General features: G+C 40.9%; 2 long non-coding RNA genes across 2 annotated transcripts in view; one reads left to right on the top strand and one right to left on the bottom strand.

Moving 5' to 3' along the window:
- The window catches only part of LOC147107507 (uncharacterized), a 406,521-nt gene that overhangs the window by 352,472 nt on the left and 30,692 nt on the right, over window positions 1-23,357 (bottom strand). The window lies entirely within an intron of this gene.
- LOC147107506 (uncharacterized) overlaps window positions 18,449-23,357 on the top strand; it is a 45,695-nt gene continuing 40,786 nt past the window's right edge. Inside the window, exon 1 of the long non-coding RNA XR_015080822.1 lies at window positions 18,449-18,560. This is a non-coding gene — a long non-coding RNA (uncharacterized LOC147107506). The remainder of the gene's footprint in view (window positions 18,561-23,357) is intronic.

Raw genomic sequence — 23,357 nt, 5'->3', positions numbered from 1 at the left:
GAAGCGCCATATCTTTTCTGCAGAAAAGAAAAAGCACGGGAAGCGCCATTTTATTTCGAGGATGCCTAAGTCTGGCAATATTGATGCTTTTGATAACGAGATAGAGGATTGGACCACATATGTGGAAAGAGTGGAGGTATATTGCACCGCAAATGGAATAGAAGATGAAAAAAAAGCTTCAGTACTGCTAAATCTAATGGGCGCAAAGACATACGGGCTGTTACGAAATTTAATCACTCCAGCCAAACCAAAGGACAAGAATTTTAAAGAAATTGTTTATACCCTACAGGAGCACATAAACCCAACACCGCTGCTGATAGCGGAATGATTCAAATTCTTCAAGCGAAATCAACACAAGAATGAAAGTAACGCTGATTACCTCACCGAATTAAGAAAGCTATCAAAACACTGCCAATTCGAGGCAGGACTAGCAGATTATCTTGAGACAAATTCGTCTGCGGTCTCTTAAGTGAAGTAACACAGAAAAGGCTGCTTTCTGAAAAAGATTTAACACTGGACAAGGCTTTCAGTGTGGCTGCATCATACGAAGCAGCCGCAAGAGGAGCTGCAGAGATACAACAAAAGACACAGGACTTCGGCACCCATGAAATGACACAGGGTTTCGAGAGATGTTATCACTGCGGCAGATCCACCCATGACCAGAGGGACTGCTGGTTCAAGGAAAAAGCATGCAGGCAATGCGGAAAGATTGGACACATTGCACGGGTATGCCGATCTGGACAAAAAAAAAATCAATAAAGTACAGAAAGGTACAAATGATGACCGACAGTAGCTCCGAAGACCAGAAGAGCGGTAACGACTCCGAAAACAAGAGACTAAGCTGTCTCAAATTACATAATGTAATTGCCAAAGATGATTACCAGACCATTTGGGTTACCCTCACAATAGCAGGGTCCCCAGTTAAAATGGAACTAGATACAGGATCAGCTCTCACCATCATAAATCGACGGGATTACGAGCGGCTATTTCCGCATATGCCTTTAAAAGACACATCCATTATCTTGAAAACATATACGGGGCAGAAAGTATACCCCAAAGGAAAAATAAGGGTGCCTGTTGTATACAACGGCAAGGAAATACAAAAATTGTATTTATACATTCTACAAGATGGTGGTCCACCACTGTTGGGACGTGAATGGATCAGGAAAATACGTTTAGACTGGCACTCCATTCAGGCACGGACGCTGATCAGTAAGAAAAAAAACGATGATGACGTCATACCTGAACGATTAAAAGACATCTTGGCCAACGCCAAAGAAGTGTTTCAAGAGAAACTAGGAACCTTGAAAGGCATCACCGCCTCAATAAAAGTGGAAGATGCAGCAATTCCCAAGTTTTTTAAGGCAAGACCGGTGCCATACGCAATTCGTCCAGCAGTCGAGGCAGAGCTGGAGAATTTGGAAAAGGCAGGCGTATTATCCAAAATAGATTGGAGCGAGTGGGCAACACCCATCGTTCCAGTCATGAAGAAAGCATTGAATAATGATAAATCTGAAGAACAGAGAAAAATTTGCATCTGTGGAGACTTCAAGGTGACTGTAAACCCGGTCCTTCACACGGTACAGTATCCTCTTCCGAGGATAGAAGATATTTTCGCCTCACTATGGGAAACGTTTCACCAAAATTGACTTGGCACAGGCATATCTACAGATGGAGGTTGAAGAGGCCTCTAAAAAATATCTCACGATAAATACACACAAAGGTCTGTACCAGTACAATCGACTGGTTTTCGGAGTAGCATCCGCTCCCAGCTATCTGGCAAAGAGCTATGGAGCAAGTCCTCCAAGGGATTCCGGGGACTCAATGCTACCTAGACGACATCCTTGTAACAGGAGAAAACGACAACGAGCACCTTGCCAATTTGAAGCAGGTGCTCACTAGGCTGAGAGAACGGGGCCTACGAGCAAATCGCCCCAAGTGCGAATTTTTCCAAAATCAAATATCATATTGTGCCCACATAATAAGGAAGGGTTGCATAAGTCACCTGAAAAAATTGAAGCGGTCATAAAAGCCCCAGCACCTGAAAATGTTTCACAATTAAGGTCGTTCCTGGGATTAATAAATTATCATAAATTTTTACCGAACTTATCAACTCTTCTACACCCTCTTAATGAACTGCTACAAACAGGAGTAATTTGGAAATGGAGCGAAGACTGTAAACGTGCCTTCCATAAATGCAAAGACTTAATCACGTCCAAAGAAGTTTTGGCTCATTACAACCCATCACTGCCAATCAGACTGGCGTGCGATGCATCCCCTTACGGCGTAGGAGCAGTATTATCGCATAAATTCCCTGATGGCTCGGAACGGCCGATAGCTTTTGCGTCACGCTCATTGAACTCAGCGGAGCGTAACTATGCCCAAATCGACAGGGAAGCACTCAGCCTGGTATGGGGAGTGAAGAAATTCAACCATTACCTACACAGACAAAAATTTACCTTGTTGACTGACCATCAACCCCTCATCTCCATATTCAACCCTAAAAAGGGTGTTCCCATTATGACAGCGCAAAGGCTACAGAGGTGGTCCCTTTTTCTAGGGGCACACCAATACAACATAGAATACAAAGGATCAAAACAGCATGGGAATGCTGACGGGTTATCGCGCCTACCGTTGCCAATGGTAGAAGAAGCACCTACCGTAGACCCAGTGGAGATTTTCCACTCTACCATAGTCGAATGTCTACCAGTAACAAATTCTGCCATTGAAAGGGAAACTAGAAATGACCCGACTCTCACGAGTCCACGATTTAACGGTGAAGGGATGGCCAGCACATGGCGAACCACTGTTGCCAGCATTCTCGCAAAGAAGAGAACAGCTGTCAGTGTGCCGAGGAACCTTGATGTGTGGATCCAGAGTGGTGATTCCACCCAAACTCCAGGATAAAGTTCTAAAGGAGCTTCACGAGGGGCATCTGGGTGGAGTGAAAATGAAGAACCTAGCCAGGGCGTTTGTATGGTGGCCAGGTATCGATGGAGACATCGAAGAAATGACCCAGAGCTGCCTAGGATGCCAGAAGGTCCAAAATGCTCCACCCCAAGCCCCTCTACATCCATGGGAGTGGCCCTCATCTCCATGGCAAAGGGTACACATCGACTTTGCTGGTCCATTTATGGACTCAATGTTCTTAATCGCGGTTGATGCACACTCCAAGTGGCCGGAGGTAATAAAGATGTCCTCCACCACCACGGAAAAAACCATCACAGTATTAAGGACCATATTTGCCAGGAATGGGCTGCCGGAACAGATTTGTTCTGATAATGGACTGCAATTTGTATCCGAAGAATTCAGGAAGTTCTTAAAAAACAATGGGGTTAAGCACTACACATCCGCCCCATACCATCCCGCCACCAATGGATTGGCTGAAAGGTTTGTCCAGACCTTCAAGAAGGCCATAAAGGCCATGGGTAATGAAGACATAAAACTTCAGCACAAGGTGGATAACTTCTTGTTCGCATACAGGAATGCAACACATATGGTTACAAACCAAACTCCCGCCATGATGTTCTTCAATAGAAGCCTAAGATGCCGGCTGGATTTGATCAAGCCCAACATCAGAAGGGACGTGGAGAACCGGCAATTTCAAGGCATGAATGAAAGGCCAACTAGAACCTTCCAGATAGGTCAACAAGTTTTGGCCCGGGACTACCGTACCGAGAAATGGCAGCCTGGAACTATCTGCACACGACTAGGACCGCTGATGTATACCGTGGACATCGGAGAAAGCATAATAAGGCGCCATGCTGACCAAATCATAGAATCATCCGAAAAAGGGACAACCTACACCACAACTCTATACGCCTAACGATGAAGTAGAGATACCCATATCTACCTCCAATCCGGTGATACTGGAACCCGACACTGGCATTCAAGATGAATCAGCCTTGCCAAAAGAACCTACTACACCACTAGAAACTGCTACACCACCGAGGCGTTATCCAGACCGAGTCAGGAAGCCTCCAGAGAGACTGACTTATAATTAATTAACTGCAGCAATGTGTAGATTATTTTTCTTGTAACGTAATTAATAATTACTTAAAATATTATGTACTGGTTGGCTAAAAGGGGAGGAATTGTAGTGTATGTGCCTTTAAGAGCCCCATGTGTACTGTAATGCCAGTAATGGCCACTCGGGCTATATAAGCCTGTATATTGTGTTGTATCAGTTAGTTCCCCTCCAGACTTTGTTTAGTAAACACCTATGAAACCAACTCCTGTCTTCAGTGTCTCTATCAACACACAGACACAACACAGGTGAGGTTACAGAAGCGACCCGTCACTGGTGAGAGAGGTTCTCCCAATGAGGTGGGACTACACAAACAATTCAAAACTAGTCACCTACAGAAAAGTCTAAATACATTAAAAATTATTTTCGCAACATTTTCTGACCTCTGAAACTGACCAGTGTACCATTGGATCCTTCACACCACTTCTACAGCTGTCATCATTACAAACATTACAGTAGACGCAAATCACACCACACTTAGCCGGCGTGGTGTCCGGACTTCGGGAAGCCCGCAGTAGACTTGTCAAAATTGCAAAAAGCCTCTTAACTGCCAGCAGTTAAGCGCCTATAATCTTCTTCCCGCCACTAGGTGTCGGGTCCATGCGCAAATCGGGGACCAGACACCTGGGAAGATTATCTGGAGGCAGGATGACAGCGGGTTTCCACCCCACTGTCAATCTTTGCGCTTTTGCCGGATGTCCCGCCTCCAAATCCGCCCCCTGAGCGCCGGCAAAATTCCCCCCCTTTGAGTTTTGTTGGTTTATTATTGCACTATTGGATCTGGCAATACATATTTGAATACAATAAATTTTTATAAAAGTTCATGTAGTTTGGAACAGTGATTTGTCAAACTTAAACATACACGTGGCTCAGTAAATTTGATGTCTGTACTCCTGGGAAACTCAGTTAAGATATCAAAACATACAGCATACAGAAGGATGGTTTTTCACTTAAATTATTCCAGCTTGTTGAAGACTAGAATTTTAATGTTTTGTGGCAAAATGACCAGATAATAGCTACTTATGGAAATGAGGGGAACGTCATAAGTATGATCTAAATGTCTTGATACAATTTAATCTTCTGAAATGGCCAAATCTCTGAAATTCCCCATAACCCTTATATGATCTTTGAAATTCAGTGGGGGACAAGAATCATTCTTGACAACTTGATAGGCACCAAGTTATTGGCCGGAGGGGATTTAGGAAAGACCATCATGTTTATACTGAGACTTGGTACCTGAATTTATATGGGCATGTAAGTGGAACTGACCATTAATACTGGAGATCCTCAGTAGGGCTTGTATACAGCAAGCTCAAAATTCAGCCAGGTTCTCTTTTGAATAGACAGAGAGCAAACAACTGGAGTCTCTTTTTTAGGTAATCACTGATTTCTGCAGGCTCGAATAATTGGTGGTTTATTTTTCAATAACGCCAATATCATTGTATATCATATTTATACCACACATTGAATAACAGCCATTCAATTCAAGTAATTCGATAGATTAATTTTCTTTTTAGGCATGGCATTCTGTGAAGTAGCCTGGGTATGATGAATACACACTAGATACAATGAGATGCAATCGTTGGAAGCAGTTTGTTCTGCCTAATTGTATAAACCCACAGCGACTGGAGAGAATGAAGGCAACTGAGTAAGTAGAAAAAGATTATGGTGGACAGGGAAATGAGAGGATAGTAACAGAGGAATGATAATAGATGGCAGAGTAAGGGACAAAGCCATGAGGAAAACAGACAGAAAAGAGACAAAAGTGGGGCACAAAAAGGAGGAAGACGTATGGAAGCTCAGTCTATATATGTGCTGCGTGGCAAGATCTACGATCCCACTGAAGACAAAAGCTAGACTCTAACTTGAGTAAATTCACAACTACCCTTGGCGCCTCTCTTGGCATTCTCTTTATGGTACCCATCACTGCCTCAAGAATAATAACTCTCGACTGCCTATCCCACTCGCCCACCAACCTTACTGCCCAATATACTGATTGGGGCTAATATCACCTTCCCAATTACCTCACTCACCACTACCACCCATCCACCCCACCCCCACCCCAGGTTTCTCTCTCATTTTTCCTTCAGCCGCTGCACCAAGCAACTCATCATCCTCAGATTTCAATCTCCATCTCAGGACACCTTGCCCTCTCCCCTTTAAATTTACTGCTCTCCTGCCCTCTCTAAACCTTTCCTCCATATTAGCACACTTGCCCACATTCACTGTTGCCCCAGTGATCTCGATCACCAACCAACCTATCTCTTTAGTCCTCATAAGCCAGACCACCCTACCCTTATTCAACTCCACTTCCTTCTGCACCTGCCCCAGAAACAAAGATCTTCCCAAATTACTTATAAAATGGTCTCACAAATTCAACTGTCAAGCCTTCAGCCCTCCATTTGCCAGAATACCCAGCTGTTGATTTGCTCAACCATTCCCTTACTTCCACCTTCACCTCATATCTATTGTTTGTATCCATAGCAAAACCTCATTGTCACCCATTCCCATTACTCTGCTCGATATAACTTGCATCTTTGTGACCTCAAGTCCAAGGGGTGTAAACTTGAGTGTACTGTAGCTCACAACTAGCTTAACCATTCATTGCCGGATCTGGCTTAACCACATCAAGCTCAATCAGGCCTTACACTCTTCTGCGACTGTTGGCTCATTACAGAGGACAAAAATAATTCCAGCCTCTTTTTCTCTCCTGTGATTGCATCCTTAAACCCTTCGCCCCTTCACCTGCAACCTCACCTCTAATAGGTGTGAGGAGCTCAAGGATTTCTTCAGCACTAAGATAGAGACCATCTAGTCATCTACCTCTGCTGCCTTTCCCTTGCCAACTAAAGCAAACTTCACTCCACCTCCCACTTTAGCACACAATCTGACTCTCTTGTTTCTCCCACATCTGCCCACAAAAGCTCATTTGGGTTCTGAAACCTACTTCTCGGGCCCTTGACCCAATTCCCTTCAAATGCCTAACCATTCAACTTCCATTCCTGGCCTCATGCTAGCTGATATTGTAAATAGTTTCCACTGCTCCACCACTGTCCCCTCCCTTTCAAAACCACCATCACCCAATTCTCAAAATCCCACATCAACCCTTGCTAACTACCGCCCTATTTATTATCCCTCCGCAACCCCTCTTCAGCACAACATTTTCCTCCACTGTCAAACACCATGGGATTTTCTTTGCTTGGTTCCACTGTCACCTATCATTTTGCATCCAGAGCATCTGTTCAATGGGTTCTCCTTTCATATGTTTCCTGTTACCTCTGGAGTCCTCCAAAGAGCCATCCCTGGCCCCCTCTTCATGTTCAAGATGCTCCTTAGTGACATTGTAAGGGGTGGTGTGTGGTCAGCTTTGCCTCGGACTCCCTGAGTGGTTCGAATCGCTCCGACTCCCTTGGTTCTAGACTTTGGACTTATTTGGGGGTTGTAATGAAATTGCAACAGACAACTGAGTTGGTTAAAAGAACTTGGATTTTTATTTTGAGACAGGAAAATATACAATACAATAATCTTATCACTCTAAAAGGGGGAACACGTTGGAATATAAGAGGGAGAATGAAAATAGACAAAATACTTCACCCCTCCCAATCCCACTACACTAACTAGGTTGGATTTCAGAGGACCAGGGAAATGTTCACCAAATGACTTTCTTGACAGTTGTAGAGGTTCGCAATTTTGGGGTTACATAGAAAACAGAAACATAGAAGACAGAAGCAGGAGTAGGCCATTTGGCCCTTTGAGACTGCTCCGCCATTCAATGAGATCATGGCTGATCATCCAAATTCAGTACCCTGTCCCTGCCTTCTCCCCATATCCCTTGATCCCTTTAGCCTTAAGAAATATATCCAACTCTTTCTTGAATATATTTAATGAACTGGCCTCCACCACCCTCTGTGGCAGAGAATTCCACAGGTTCACCACTCTCTGGGTGAAGAAATTCCTCATTTCAGTCCTAAATGGCTTACCCCTTATATGACCCCTGGTTCTAGAGTCCCTGGCCATCAGAAACATCCTTCCTGCATCTAGTCTGTCCAGGTCTGACAGAATTTTATAGGTTTCGATGAGATCCCCTCTCAATCTTCTAAACTCCAGTGAGTATAAGCCCAATTGACACAATCTCTCCTCATACGTCATTCCTGCCATCCCAGGTATCAGCCTGGTGAATCTTCGCTGCACTCCCTGAATTCCCACATAGAGCAAGAGAAGCATAACACAGGGCTGTCCTGACATGACATGACTTACCCTTTAATTAATTTAAATTAAATCAGTACAGCCAATTTAATGATATACTCAAGGGCGCTTGCCTGCCAGCAGTCCCCGCTACACCACAGAGACCATAGAAACTATAAACCACAGAATTTAAGTTTTGTAAAGAAGGAGAAAGAGTAAATACTTACCAACCAATCACTTACCAGCTTTCTGGTGACGTCACACTTGGATTACTTTTTACCTCTCTCCTTCCCTCGGACTTCGGAGATTGGAGATTGGTACGCCTTACCTGTTCTCGGAGCTGTTTATCAACTCGCCACCGCTCAGCCTCGTTCTCTCGCAGGTCCGCCCGCCTGCCTCCGCTTTAGGTGTGGTGGTTGGGGCCTGCCATACCCCGGACGTGGTGGAAGACTTCACCTGTGTTGGGTCTTCAGTCTTCGCATGTCCGCTGATGCGGCCGGGTGCGTATTTGGATTTATCTGGTAAGTACCCAATTTCCTTTGGTTAGGTATAGGGTTGAGAGTTTTTTTTCCCCCATCAAATCTTACCCAGAGGTAAGTCAGGCTAGCTTGTAGAGTGGAAACAAATTTGCAAATCTTCGGTTTCTTCCAGGTTAGTTTCTTGTTGGTCGCGGTGGCCCAATATTACCTAATTGTTGGTAATATTGTTAGTTGTTGGTTTCTTGGGGCCCTTGGTTGCCGTGATTCCTTTCTCCTTCCGTTTCATTCTCCTTTCCTCAAGTCTCCGATTTTCCGAATGTGTGCGGCGATGATGATGACGAGTAGTACTCTTCTGAACCGAACTGAACTCCTCTCCTTTGAACTGTTCGAACTGTGTAAAAGCAGGCCTCAATTTTACCGTTTGAGGCCTTGCTTATCTGCCCGCCAAATCTACTCTGGCCCAGTTAATTTTGGAGGGCTCGTTAACTTTAATAGTTTTAAATTCTTTATCGAGTTTCGGGCTGGTCCCATCTATCTACTTGATTTTTAACTAGTTTCGGGATTGCTTCGAAATCAGTTTAAGTGTGTGAAGTCGTTTTGGATGTTTCTCCGAGTGGTTAATCTGTTGTTCAATTGTCTTCTCCTGCTGGGGTCAGGGTCCCTTTTGTTGATTAGTGGCATGTACTGTATTATTCATGTTCTTGATGGCCCTGTAGGTTTTGGCAGGAACTGTCCTTCCGTAGGCCTATTGTCTTTATGTGGAATGACTGAGACGGTCTAGAACATTCCCAGGCAATCTGGCCTTTGCCAATACTCAAACTGTTAGTCCTATAGTGCCCATCCCAACTCCTTTGTCGCAGCCTTCCACAGGCCTGGACATGCCTTTTTAAAAATAGCCAAAATCCTGGGGTTTTGACTTTAAGCCCCTTTCTGGCCCAATATTATTTTAAACAGTCCAAAATCTCTTCTCTTCTTGGTTTGGGGGAGAATCTGTAGAATTTTGCAAACCTTACAACATTATGGGGTCAGCTTCCACGATAATGGCAATGATACCCAATTCTACCTCTCCACTTGTCTCTCAATCCCTCCAATGCCCAAGTGTTGTCAGTCTGCTTGTTTAATATCCTGTTCTGTCCTGGTTGAGCTTCATCTTCCTCCAACTAAACAGTGGGACAACCAAGGCCACCATCTTCACATCTGCATAATCCTCATCACTAACTTCATTCACTCATTAACCTGCATCTCAGGCTGAACTAAATGTTGCTAGTTGGCTGCAGACACAGCTCTGCAAATGCCTCCCTGCTGATCCAAAGCCTGTGAAACCCATTCAACTTTGGCATTACCATGTAGGTACAGCGAGGTCTGCCAATATGGGTAGCAGCATAATGGCAGGTGCAAGCGGCCGAGCTATTGTGCCTTATCTTTCCTGCATGCCTTTTGTTTCCTTCTTGTATCACTTCAACCAGGAAATATAGCAAGAATGGCGTGCAGATTCATTAGAGCAGCACCATTTTAGTATTTACGCATCAAATCAAGCACAACTATTAATCTCACTTTGACGGTCACACAACTGTATAGCTTACGTTTAGATGTCTTTCTCCTCCCTAAGCTCCTATAAAAAAAATGTTCACTGCAATAGCTCCCTTTGTACGCAGAGTACAAGTTGATTAGACCAGCACCAATTTAACATTTGCATGTCTTGTTGCTCTTTTGAAATTTTCCAAGTTTCGCACAGATTATATATTGATTTGCTTCACTTTGTTAGTTGTCCTTATTGTACTATGGAGTATAAATCAGGATTTAATGTCATTCCAGCTGGTATTTGGAAGTTTATTTTTAAAGCAAAAAAAATTTGAAATTTTCAATTAAATTGACTGCACAAATAAACAAGAGAGTCAAATATAGTTGCACAGTTTATGGGTAAATCAGTGAGAAATGCAACATCAATCAACAGATTAGAAGACAGACAATTCAGAAACCAGACTTCACACAACAATTCACAGAGCAGGAATGGGAGTAGCTTGGAGTCTCAGGAATCACCAAGTTTAAATCCATACTCTCAATTTGAATGTACAATTTCTCCGATACGATCAGATCTTTATGAAAGGATTTTAAATGTATCCACCAATGGGGAATAGCACTAATAACATCCCTTTTCAAACCTCTTGGCCCACAAACTTCAAAAGGGAACAAACTAATGATTAAGAAATACAAGCACAAATAGGACCAATTGGAGGACTGGATTGTCAGGTCTCTGTGCACATACCTCAAGCATAGGGTGTGCAAGCAGGTCAGGAGAAAAAGCACCGCTGGAGATTTTGTTTAATTGTGAAACCAAGATGAAGGGCCAAGACCCATAGTGCAGGGGAGCACGAAGATTGATTAGTACAAGTGATGCAGTAAATCGGGAAGCAGTAATTTGCTGATGTAACGCTGCTTTAATATGGTGAAAAGGAAGAATATGGCAGCCACAATTTTGAGGACTGGGATGGAATGAATTAGAGTAGGAGACTGTAACGAGTCTTGATTTAAACACAACGACAATGTAGGGGAGAGGAAGAGCATGCAAGACAGTGCATTTGAAGCTTCGAAGGAACAGAAGAACAAAATCAGATCAGAGGACCACTAACCATATTACTGTTAATAGGCAAGGAAAAGTTAGAAAAGTTGTAGGCTACAGATGAATGAATCACCCAAATGACAATCTTTTTCTTGGATCCTTGCTTAATTCAAATTAATGTACAATTCAATTTTTAAAGCATAAAAAACAACTTTGAATCATCAGGAATAGACTGCAGTTCTGATGCCAGATTACAAATCTAAAGTGATTTACAGTAACAGCGGAGCCAAAATTAATTACTACCTTAAACTCATTGCCATGCATGTTAGAAAATAAACCATGGGCTATGTATATAGTTTAAAAATATTACTGTGCTTATGCAGCAAGCTATGAAACCAGCATTTTAGCTACATTGCCTGGATCTACTTTTTTGAAAACATTAGACTTTAAAATATACAAACACTTGTTTTTGCTCGAGGGCTATCGCAGCCAAAGACTCTTTCGAGAACGACAACTCTTCTGGCATTCCATATCCTATTTTTTTTTTTTTTAATTCAGAGCACTGAAGACTCTTCTCAGTCATATAGCCTTACAGAACAAGATTCCCAAGGGACACTTGATACCATCCTGCCTTCAGCAGCGATAGTAAAATTCTAGGCTTCGCTTAAAGATCTTGGCCACAGACCAAGAATTTAGCACTATGTATGCCATGATCAATACTTCAGTCTCCCAAGAGGATGCATACTGGTTTTTCACAAGTTCAGCCAACTCATCATCTAATATAATTTGTGCTTACTTCTAATTTAATGTCGTTAAAGGATGGAACTTGATAGATGGTACAGGTAGTCAAACATCAAATATATTTACTGTTCCAAAACACACACAGAATGCCAGCAAGTCAAAGTATAACTTTCATGCAAGTTCAGACTTCACTTCAAGTCAACGTTTTGGTTACCAATAACGGTAATATATTAGTTGGCACCTACAATACTATCTAGCAACACCACACCAAGGCTTACAATAAGCAATGACAATTCATTTACACCTTAGTCCCAACACATTTGTTGGAACTAAACACTGACAAAAATGACGATCGGAGTACAGATCCTAAAAAAGTGTAATTAAATTGGAAGAAAATTAAAATCAAAAAGGAACATTTTTGAAGTTTCTGAACAGATGTTACAGGATAAATACCTCAAAATGAAAAAATGCATTTATTGATATCATGTATGTAAATATTTGGACAAGCAACTCGAAGTTGAGTTTGGTGGCCAAACAAGTTTACTTAAATTTAGAGCTATGTAATTTCCCAGCAGCTTTTAGAAAATGTTTTGTTATATGGCAGGCTCGTTGTATATTAGAGTCTCGTGACCAGTTCTAAGTGGCTTGTCAGTCACCCAAATCTACGTGCTATGGCTTGGTTCATTTATTTTAACTATTTAATCAGTGTGCAGAGACAGACACCCCATATGTTTACACTGCAGTTCTATTAGCAACATAGGTCATAATAAGCATCATAAAGCACACAGATGCAGTTACAATTAAATGTAGCTATAAAGCAAGCAAAACCAGAAGTTAAATTGCTGGATAATACAAAGATGTGTGTCTTGCTCAAATAAAATTTTGCACCAGTTATATCGCAACTGAAATGGGTGCTGCTGAAATGTGAGATTGGTTGGACTATTTCATCAAGCAGCAACAGCATAGCAATAAAAAATGCTCTAAAGTTTACATGGGAGCACAAGGGTAGAAACCATGGTTGGCTTGTGAAAGGTTAATGGATTTGTACCAAAGTCCCTTCACCTCTATTTTAAGTGTTATTAACCAGTTTTATTGTTTTGGTGGTGATGGTCGAGGAAGGAATGTTAGGCAGGATACAGGGAAAACCTCCTGATCTTCTTTGAATTGTGTCATGGTTTCTTTTACGTCCACCTAAACAGACCGGGTCCCATCCAAAAGGTGGCATCTCTGATAATGTAGCAATCCCTCATTGTCAGCCTAGATTAATGTGTTCCAGTCCCTGTAGTGAGCTTGAACCCATAACTTCTGACCAAAAGCACAACTGCTACCACTGCCAAGTGAACAATATAATTATATAAACACACCATGAACATAATGGGGAACAAACCTCCAGGTAGCACCAGCTACATAACACACAAATGCATACATCGGCAGGAAACATAATTATACAGGATATCTTCCGATTTGATTTATAATCTGGCTTTTAAAAAAGTGTTTTCAGGTGCGTCCATAGTACAAAAACTCAAAGTACCTGGTTTTAGTGTTGAGGTGTGTGTGTGCCTGATGTTCTGAATGATGAAGTTGTATAGAAGAATCTAATACAAAATGTACAACCTCTCTGCATGCTTTGTAATTGTATCCTGAAATGACGTACTAATCTGTAATAGTAAGTTAAGATTTTTTTCATATTTACTTTTAAATGCTAAAACATATACTTCAACAATTCATTTTTGATGGCTGGTATTTGAAGTAGTATTACAATGTTACAGGCAGTTATAGGCAGTGTCAAAATGTTGAGCAGTTTGTTCCCAACAGCACGGTGGCATAGTGGTTAGCACTGTTGTCTCACAGCGCCAAAGACCCGGGTTTGAATCCGGCCTTGGGTGACTGTGCAAACTCCACACAGACATTCTCCCCGTGTTTGCGTGGGTTTTCTCCGGGTGCTCCGGTTTCCTCCCACAGTCCAAAGATGTGCGGGTTAGGTTGATTGGCTATGATAAATTGATCCTTAGTGTTAGGGGGATTAAATACGTGGGATTACGGGGATAGGGTGGGATATGTGTTGGTGTAGGGGTTACGGGGATCAGGTGGGATATGTGTCGGTGCAGGCTTGATGGGCCGAAATGGCCTCTATCTGCATTGTGGGGTTTCTGTGATTCTGTGAACAGCATACAACATTGGGAATAAAAAGGGGAATGAAGGGGTTAAAAGTTAAATTAGCGGCTTAACTGACTAGCTGGCTGATGTAATAAAGGAGAAGTCTGGCAGAACAAAGATAGTTGCTGACAGTTGGAAAAAGCATATTGCACGATGATTGGGGGAGTGAAAGGCGGCAAGGAGGCCATAAATTGAACAATGGGCCGCCAATGTGATTTGCGAAGATGTGGTTAAGTGTACGAAATTGGATAAGAGCTAAAAAGAGTAGAACAATGGCAGATGTGGAAACAAGGCAAATGTGATAAACAAGATGTGTTTTGTGGAGATGTGCTGAAGTGTACGTGACTTGGACAATTAATTGGCCAAGTCTCGAAGATGTGAAAGAAACAAGATGCAAGTTGTATATAAAACAACTGCTCGAATGTAAAAATTAGACTCCCATCTCAGCTCAGACTGAGAAGGCCTCTCCCTGCATGTGCTTGAATAAAGATCGCTTGGAACCAGTACACACTCATCTCCGTCTGCTTTGGGGCAGAGTGAAATCTCTCAACCAGGAAAAAAAACATGATTATTTTACACTACGTGTACTTTGTTGATCTCACAATAAATGAAGGGCCTCTCATGGGCCCAGTTCCCACCATATCTTTCAATAATATCCTAGTCGAGAGAAAGTATTGCATGTTAATGCAAGTTTTTGCAAATTGAGGCGGCTATATATGGAAATGTCATGTGTGATGGTGAAAAGTAGTCAGAGCAGTCAATTTAATTGACTGTTATATGGGGGGGGGGGGGAATCTAGATGCAAGTAGTTAGAGCCAAGGGATCGCTAAAATATTTTCTATAAACCACATATTGCCTTTTATAGCAAATTACAGCAGAAAATGTTATTCTCTTCAAACTGAACAGATAAAGGAATACATTACACTAATTAAGAGCATTGAACAAGTATGCACGATCATTTTGAATAGTCAGTTCTTAGCTAAACCATGTTCTTTTCGCGTGTGCATTCTCAAACCCTTCTAGCTTTCATTATTTTCTCCCTCAAAGCATTTTCCATCTTGATTCACTGTCAGGCATCCCTAAATACCCTTCAAGATACCCACTCCTCAGAGATGTACAAGTTTTACTCTAATTTTCCCCTTTTTTTGTTAAGTACTCATCTTAGTTCCAAACCTGAAGCTGTGATATGCCAGGTTAGGAACTCAGGATAAGTAGGGAAGGAGAGAAAACACAACTGTGAATTCATGTCCTACCACATTATCTAGGAACGTGTCAACACATTGCTCCAGGTGCAATGTGTTTAGAAGGAACATTATGTACTAGTTCCATTAAAAAATAATCTGTTTCATAGACACAAGAGATTTTCAAGCTTTGCTTATGACTAAAAGCTCAACAAATGTATTTATTTGTTTAAAAGGTTTTATTTGGATTTTTCACAACACACAGAATAAACACACAATGCTAGCCAACAGCAGCAAGTTGTCTTCCTTGACTTGAACAAGATGGTCTCGAATGATCCTCCAGCATTTCTAACCTCTTCACCTCAGCAAAAACCCTCACAGCTTTCCCTTAAACAAACCCAACTGCACACTCAGCTTTCTGGTTTCAAAAAGCCTGCTTCCCTGTATGTCCTGCTTTATCCAGAGTATGCCTAAATCCAGTGTTAGCTTTTAGTCAGATTGACTATGCCATAGCCCCAATAAGAGTGGAATTCATCAGGCTGATTTGGCAATGCCCCCTTTTGAGTTATGGCCAAATAGTAGGTGTGAACAATCACTAGAATGTTAAATTATTTTAATATCTGCACCATGTTGGTTCAGACACCCCATCTGAATCTTAATCTACATCTCCAAGCCCTGCTGTTCTGCAAATTTAAGCCCACGAACTAAATTTACACCAAGGTGTAAACATGATGGTGTAGTCTGAAACCCTAAAACATGACAACAGCACTGAAGCAGTGTTGGGCTGCAGAGATGCCGAGAGGATAGAGATGTTTGTGCAGTTCAGTTTTGAAACAGACAAACGCGGTGAACATTAAGGAAAGCACCCCAAAGAATAGGAACAATGCTAAACTTGGTTTCTTCTGTAAAACGAACGACAGAAATAATATTTAACACTTCACTTTGCAATCAATACTCTTAAAATGACCTTTAGTTGAGCAGAAAGGAAATCAAGGCTTTGACTTGGCAATTCAGGAACTAAGCTAGAGATTGAAGAAACTAAAGCTTAATTGGTGACAAAACATAGGCCCGGAATTTGCAGTGGGTAATGATGGCGAACTAACAGTGTTGGCCGTCATTACCCCTCTGAAACTGACCACAACTCAGGATTTAGCGTGTGCGCATCTAAACATGGAAAAATGCAGAAATCCTGAAGTTACGGTCAGTCATTCACTGCTCCGGCATTGTCTGCACTGTGCCCCACCCCTCCACAAAAAAAAATTCTGCAAGACTTTTGTGGCACTTTAATAAAGTGCGGGTAGGTACTAGACAAGGTGGTGCCAATCACCTCATGGAGTTGTGTGTTCACAACTGGTAGCTGCTTAAAATGGATCAATTTATTAGGCTAACAGCAATTAACAGCTTGAATAATAGTGACAACAAATGAATCAAAAGTAAATAATCTTACTACTGAAATAAATATTTTAAATCAACAGCTTTTTAAAATATCTGTACTGATAACTTCAGCTAATTAAGTGTTACAAAAGCACTCAGCAGGCAGTGTGGGGACAATAACATTGTTTTTTAAACCATAAATGGCAGAAACAAGAACATTGTAAAACATTTTGGTGTCCATTTACCAGTAAGTTTATATTCGAACTTGTGGTTTTAAAAGTTCAATGGCCCGTAATTTGATGACAGTGGCGAAGCAAATATCTGTGGGCAGCTTTCTTCAGTGCCAGCAGTAAGCGCCTTTGCTTCTCACGATCTCTGTGGCGAGAACTTTGCCTTTTTTGACATTCAATTGATTTCAACGCTCTGTAATGGGAAACCCAAGTGCGATGCTGCTGTGACTGCTGTGACGTCAACAAGCTGTCAAAGCAACTAGTCACATTGCAGAATTCTCTCAGAAATGAGAAGCTGATTTTATCCAGACCTTTTTTTTTTAATGTTAGATTTCTGACAAAAGGTCATCGACCTGAAACGTTAACTATGTTTCTCTCTCCACAGATGTTGCCTGACCTGCTTAGTACTTCCAGCATTTTGTGTTTTTATTTAAGCCTGCACATTTAATTAGGGTATTTAATGTGATATTACTGCAGAAAAGCCAAAGTTTCAGCAGTTTCACTGATTACAGGCTATGGGGGGAGGGAGTTCACAGTGCAGCCAGTGTCGGAGCAGTGAATGACTGACCACAGCTCCAGGTATTCCACAGTTAGATGTGCATGCGCTACATCCTGAAGTTACGGTCAGTTTCAGAGGGGTAAAGATGGCGAACGCTGTTCGCAAATTAAAGGCCAATGTAATTCAGTTAATTCAGTTTATATTGTCAGAAAACATTTTAATTTCAGAACAGAGCAAGAAACACGACAACATATAACAAAATTTCCATGAACGGAATGTCAGCATAACATCAACTACAACCTCTATTGGCAAAACCTTATCCAAAACAACTCAAAAACCTTAATACTTTCAAATGGCACAAAAATCTGAGGCACATGATGCAAATGTTTTTAAATTCAGTCAAGACAGCAAGAAAATCAAATAAATATTTAAACTAGAAAACTTTCTGGAAGAAAGCTTACGCCCTAAGATTTTTGAAGTAAACGTGGGTGGTATGTTTATTACAATCTCCTAGAAGAATAAAATATTTATCTAATTTGGTTTCTCTTGGTTATGATTGAAATTTACAGAATTTGCATTCCTTTATTTTATTTTAAATGGATTCACCTACACTAAGAACCATGAGTAAGTAACAATTCTAAGATACCCTAGTTGTGTATACATATACACGTAGGATTAGGATTTGGTTTAATCTCATATGATTAAAGTTTCTGGTTTCTTTTTACTTGGTTAAAAGTTGTTCATTTCCAGGATGTTTTAGGATTTGATTTGTCAGGGTACAATTTAGCTGACACGGTGCTTTAATTGTTTCCTCAAACTACAGGATGTTCAAGATTTGTGTCTCTTGACTTTTCATGGCCACATTTGGAAAAAATTACCCAAGGCAGTTTTGATAAAGAGTGAGAGACAATAGGACAGGATGGTAACCAGTTGACATCTGTTGTTTTGAAGGAAATGCATCCTTCCTGGAGGGCTTCTTCACAATAACACTTGTCATGCCATAATGAATCGGCATTGACAGTATTCCGTAAGAAACAGACTATAAAAATCTCAAGCTTTTCTTAACAATTTGTAGAGAAAAATCAGGATTGGAAAGGAACAACAATGAAGGTTTCGTCTATACCCAGGTAAATTGGGGCAATACCATTTATTTCTCTGTATGTCTACTGCTTAAACTTAGTGTGCGTGTCTGAACTTGGTCGAACACAGATTGTTACATCCATATTTGGAATCAGAGTCGAACTTGTTACACAATACCATATTTACTTGTTAAAAGATATAGAAGAGAGAAGGTGACAGAATAGATAGATGCAGAGAGAGAGAGACAGAGTAAGGATATAGATGACCACAATAGGCATTTTTATTTGCAGCTGTTATCTAAATGAATCTTCCTTCAAACAAATGAAGACTCAGCTACTGCATTTGTCAGGAAACATTAATTGGCAAGTTATTCTGCACACATTACATTGAAGTAAAGTGGTTTTGATTTTGCATTGATGCAAATCGTGCAATCTAATTCAGGAGTGAAGTCACAGGGACACATGTCAGTACTGCCCTAATGCTTTACTTCAGTCCCAGGTAATTGAGATCAAGGTGTAAAAAACAACTCAATTCGATTTGACAAAAAATAATTGGTAGTATTAACTACACAACTGTGAAGTGGGGCGAGGACTCAGCTGAAAAAATATCTTTTTGAAACCGGTGCAGTCACCAGCCAACTGCACATGATATCTTACCAGGTGCAGTTTTCCATAAAGATAAATGTTGAATGTTTCAGACTGGATGGCATATCAGATATACTACTACGGAGTGCACAGACCATCTAAAAATAAAATGTATATTGTGAAGTAAATGACAGAATACAGGCGTTGTAACAAGCACTCCCTTTCTTCTTTAATGCTGGTATCACATAACACATTTGAAGCATGTGCCAGCACAATAGGTTACACACACACACAAAACATTTTGTTGCAATATTTTGTGTCAATGAATGACAAGTTTTTTAGTGTGAATAAAACCAGTGATAAAAATATCAGTGATTACATTCTGATAATTGATGCTTTTTGCAAACTAAAATCTTGAATTTAACAGAAATACCGATCCAATAAGCAGAGGACACAATGAGCTTTGTTCACAACGCAAGATGTAAGGCACTGTCTTTGAATGCAGTGTTGTTTACAAGCATAAATTAAACTTCAAAAAGTATAGCAATTTTTCTGTATATAGATTAAACATCGAGGCTTTTTTTTGGTTTGCCACAATTGTGGCTCCAGTCCATTGAAATCAAAGGATAATGCCATTATGGTGAAGGCAATGCTTGCTATTCCTACTTCCTCCAGAGGATGGTGCATACATAATCCAGTATTATAAAACAGGCCTATTATTCAGTCGGTGGCACTGTAACCTCTCCCTTACCCGGTTACAACAACTAAAAAAAGAGACAATTTGGCCTGGATTTTCAGGGGGCTATGACTGCATACGTGGTGCGTATGCAGCCCGCAAGATCCGGGTTTATGCATGCGCGAAAACCCGGAACTTGCGATGTCAAGAATTAACAGATCCTCCGCATCCCTGGGAAATAGACATCCGCTGGTGATCCCATGAAACTCTTACGCCTGGTAAAAGCAGGCGTAAGGCCTTCTTTTACCAGCGCAAGGGTGAAAATAAATATTAAATAAAATGTTTTAAGCCATTGTAAAATAAGTTTGTTATTTTTGCCCCCTTGAAAAATGTTTAATTTATTTCTCAAAAAATAAAATGTCTATTTTAAATGTTTAATTAAATTAATTTAAACAGGTAATTATTATTATTATTTTTTTTTTTTAATTTCAGTGCTATAAAAATGTATTTATTGGGTGATTCCGTACGTAAATGGAATCCCCATAAGCATAATGGGAATCCCCTTTGATTGGTTGGGCCAGCCCACGTGATCCCAGGGATGCTTAGGAACCACATGCGCTCCTGGGATATGTGGGCCTCTACGCAGGCCTACGCATAGAGGCCCAGGAGCGTGAGTCTCTGTGGATCCAGGACCATCAGATAAGCGAGTACTTTTATTGCGGTTCGGAGGCATCCGCCCGCGGGAAGCCGCCGATCGCAAATTCAGGCCCATTATACTTCCTCTGACAAACCACGAGCAAGGGCATAGGAGAAATTGTCCAGAATTTTATCAGATGCATTCAACCACATAGAAATTCTTTCTTGTGCCCTGCTTTCTTTAAAATTTTCAATTGGGATGATTAGAAAGAGAGTAGGTTCAAATTAAGGTACAGATTATATTAGATATAATATAAGATCTGGACTTAGTTTTCTGCTTAGTGAATTCACATCTGCAAGTCGCTGATGGGGATCATCTGTTATTCCAGATAACTCCTGAATCAATACAACATTTTAAATTTTTTTACAGAAACCTTTTTTCAACTACACAAAAAGGCTTTATGGTCTCTCATTTCTTCAATGTGTGAACTGAAGAGGAGCTTTCTCTCCATCTTTTTGGGGAATTTTTAACAACTGCATAGTTTTTGGAAATCCAGAGTGAATTAATTATTCACACCTATGAAGCTATTTATTTGAATGCAAAATGATTCCTTCTACTAGGAATAATACCGCTAAAATAAGTTTCAGTCAGTAAAGGAAAGAATTGGTACAAGCATTCAGTATGGAACAAGCTACATACTATGTAAACTGTTCTCAGCATAGAAGTATATTGATATGATATTTTAAGCTCAAGTTTCTGAAGGTTTACTGCCAATTAAGGCTCCAATGGAGGATGCAACTTCTTACTTGCTTAGATATGTGGAAAGGAGGTGGGGGGGGGGGGGGGAAAAGAGAGAGCCTGGCTACTACTGTATACTGCTGCTGGTACAGGAAACTCTCGATTTACTGGCACCTAAATAACCGGAAATCTCTGTTAACCGGCAAAATTCAGGAGTAGGTTCAGGTAAGTTTTACTTCATATTAGTGGCAGTTCCTGGATCTGTGGCTGTGTAACTGGGGCTCCTACACTTGTTGCTAAGCAACAGGGATGCTTGGTCTGTGGCCGGAGTTCCTGCACATGTTGCTAAGCAACAGGGAAGCCTGGATTTGTTGCCGTGTACGGAGCTCTTGTACCTTTTAACTATACCTCTCTATAATCCGGACTTTGATAAACCGGCACCACGCCGGTCCCGTCAGTGCCGAATAATAGAGTTTCCTGTATTGTGTTTTGATACTTGGTTGCATTTTCTACATTAATTAGGTATCTTTATGCAAAAATAAAAATAGAAGTTATGATTGACTGAGAAAAAGTCAGAAGCAATAAATAGAATCTGCCATGGATCTAATGTGAAGTGAGAATACTTCCTTTGTGCAGATGTATTACAAAATGAATTAATACTCAGAAGCTCCTTTCTGCTTTTCCCCCTTCCGTCTTGATTTTTTTTTTACCTGATTGATGGCTCAATTTCTGCTCGGCCGTTTCACATTGAAGGGAAATTAATTGATGCTACGGTTCTGTCAAGTAAATCCTGCAGTTACAGTAAGATTGCTGACCCATAAAATATGGTCAGATCACAAAAATGGAAGACAGTGGGGGCATCCACAAGAGAGTAGGGTCATTTTTTGCTCCAATCAAATGGCTCTGCAAAAATCAATGAAAGTGATGGTTGTTAGGTCGAAACACATCACACATCACTAATTAAACATTTAACTAGAAGCAGCACAAAACAAAAATCCTTAATTGTTAATTTTCTATTGCTTAAAACTCAGTTGTTTCATTACCAAGTAGTGGCTTGCCTTAACATAATGGATTTGCTTTCCACAAACACTGATGTACCTTTCAAACAAATTTAATTATTTTTTTTCCTGAGAACATGGTAGTTTGTGAATAAGGCTGCTGTGCAAATCTGACTTTGTACTTATTAAATTCAGAAAGACCAATAAAGAGTGGCTCACTAATTCTGACAGAGTGCAAGGACATTGCTGCTATTTGCTGGAAAAGACTCAATCTTTCGATAATAAGACTCCACTTTTCAAGATTACTGAAGTTTACAAAATGCATTGTCATTGGAGCTTAGTAAATGCAACAAGAGAAAGAACAGGCATGAACAATTTCCATTCCTGGCAAACATCCATTCTTCAAATAAAGTCATCAGCTAATCCAATTACAGGGTACAAAAAGAACAATCAGAACTAACAATTTTGCTTGCTGTTTTTATTTTGCTACGACAAAAAGCAATCTACTGGCAATCAAATGCAAATAGACACTTAATAATGGACTTCTTTATAAATACACAGTGGTGAAGAATTGAGCTGACAACACAACAGTTCTCAGTACTAGAAGTGCCTTTAATTGTGAAACTGATTCTTCCAATTTTCAACATTTACGCGGGGGGGGGGCGGGAAGCAAAGCTTTCAAATGTTACTAACCTTGCAAGGTTCATTGCTGACAGAAGCCTCCTTTAAATTAGTGGCATCCTTTTTTTTGCAGAACTATAGCACCTATGTCCAGGGTGTAGACTTCGTTTTGCTCTGCACCAAAGGACTTTGAAGCCCAGCTGTTCAAACACTTCAATGATGCTAAATTAAATTTTATGCTGATGCTAGTTTATTCTTATTTTCTCATCAGGATTTCTTGTCAGGAAGTTCCATTAGCTAGCCAGGAGAGGCAGAGCGAAAAGTAACAAAAAAATCTGGAAAACAAAGTGCATTTTCCACTGAAATCCTACGATCCTACTTTCTTAGTGGTAGCACAAATAAAGCAGTAAAAAGGATCAAGTGATGAGAAAAGGCCATTGAGCCCAAATGAAGCTTATTCCTTGTAGTTGACATCATGGCCAGGATTCTCCCGTGCTTCCACCTGAAATCAAATGGGATTGCAACAGAGAATGAAGAATTATGCAGCTACCTGTATTTCCCTCTCACTGCTGGGACTCCATTCCCACCTG

Source organism: Somniosus microcephalus, chromosome 14, assembly GCF_052327205.1.
Source record: "Somniosus microcephalus isolate GS21.2 chromosome 14, FLI_Smic_1.0, whole genome shotgun sequence".
Lineage (NCBI taxonomy): Eukaryota > Metazoa > Chordata > Chondrichthyes > Squaliformes > Somniosidae > Somniosus > Somniosus microcephalus.
The sequence above is the reverse complement of the archived record's forward strand: the minus strand, read 5'-3'. Positions and strand labels throughout refer to the sequence as shown.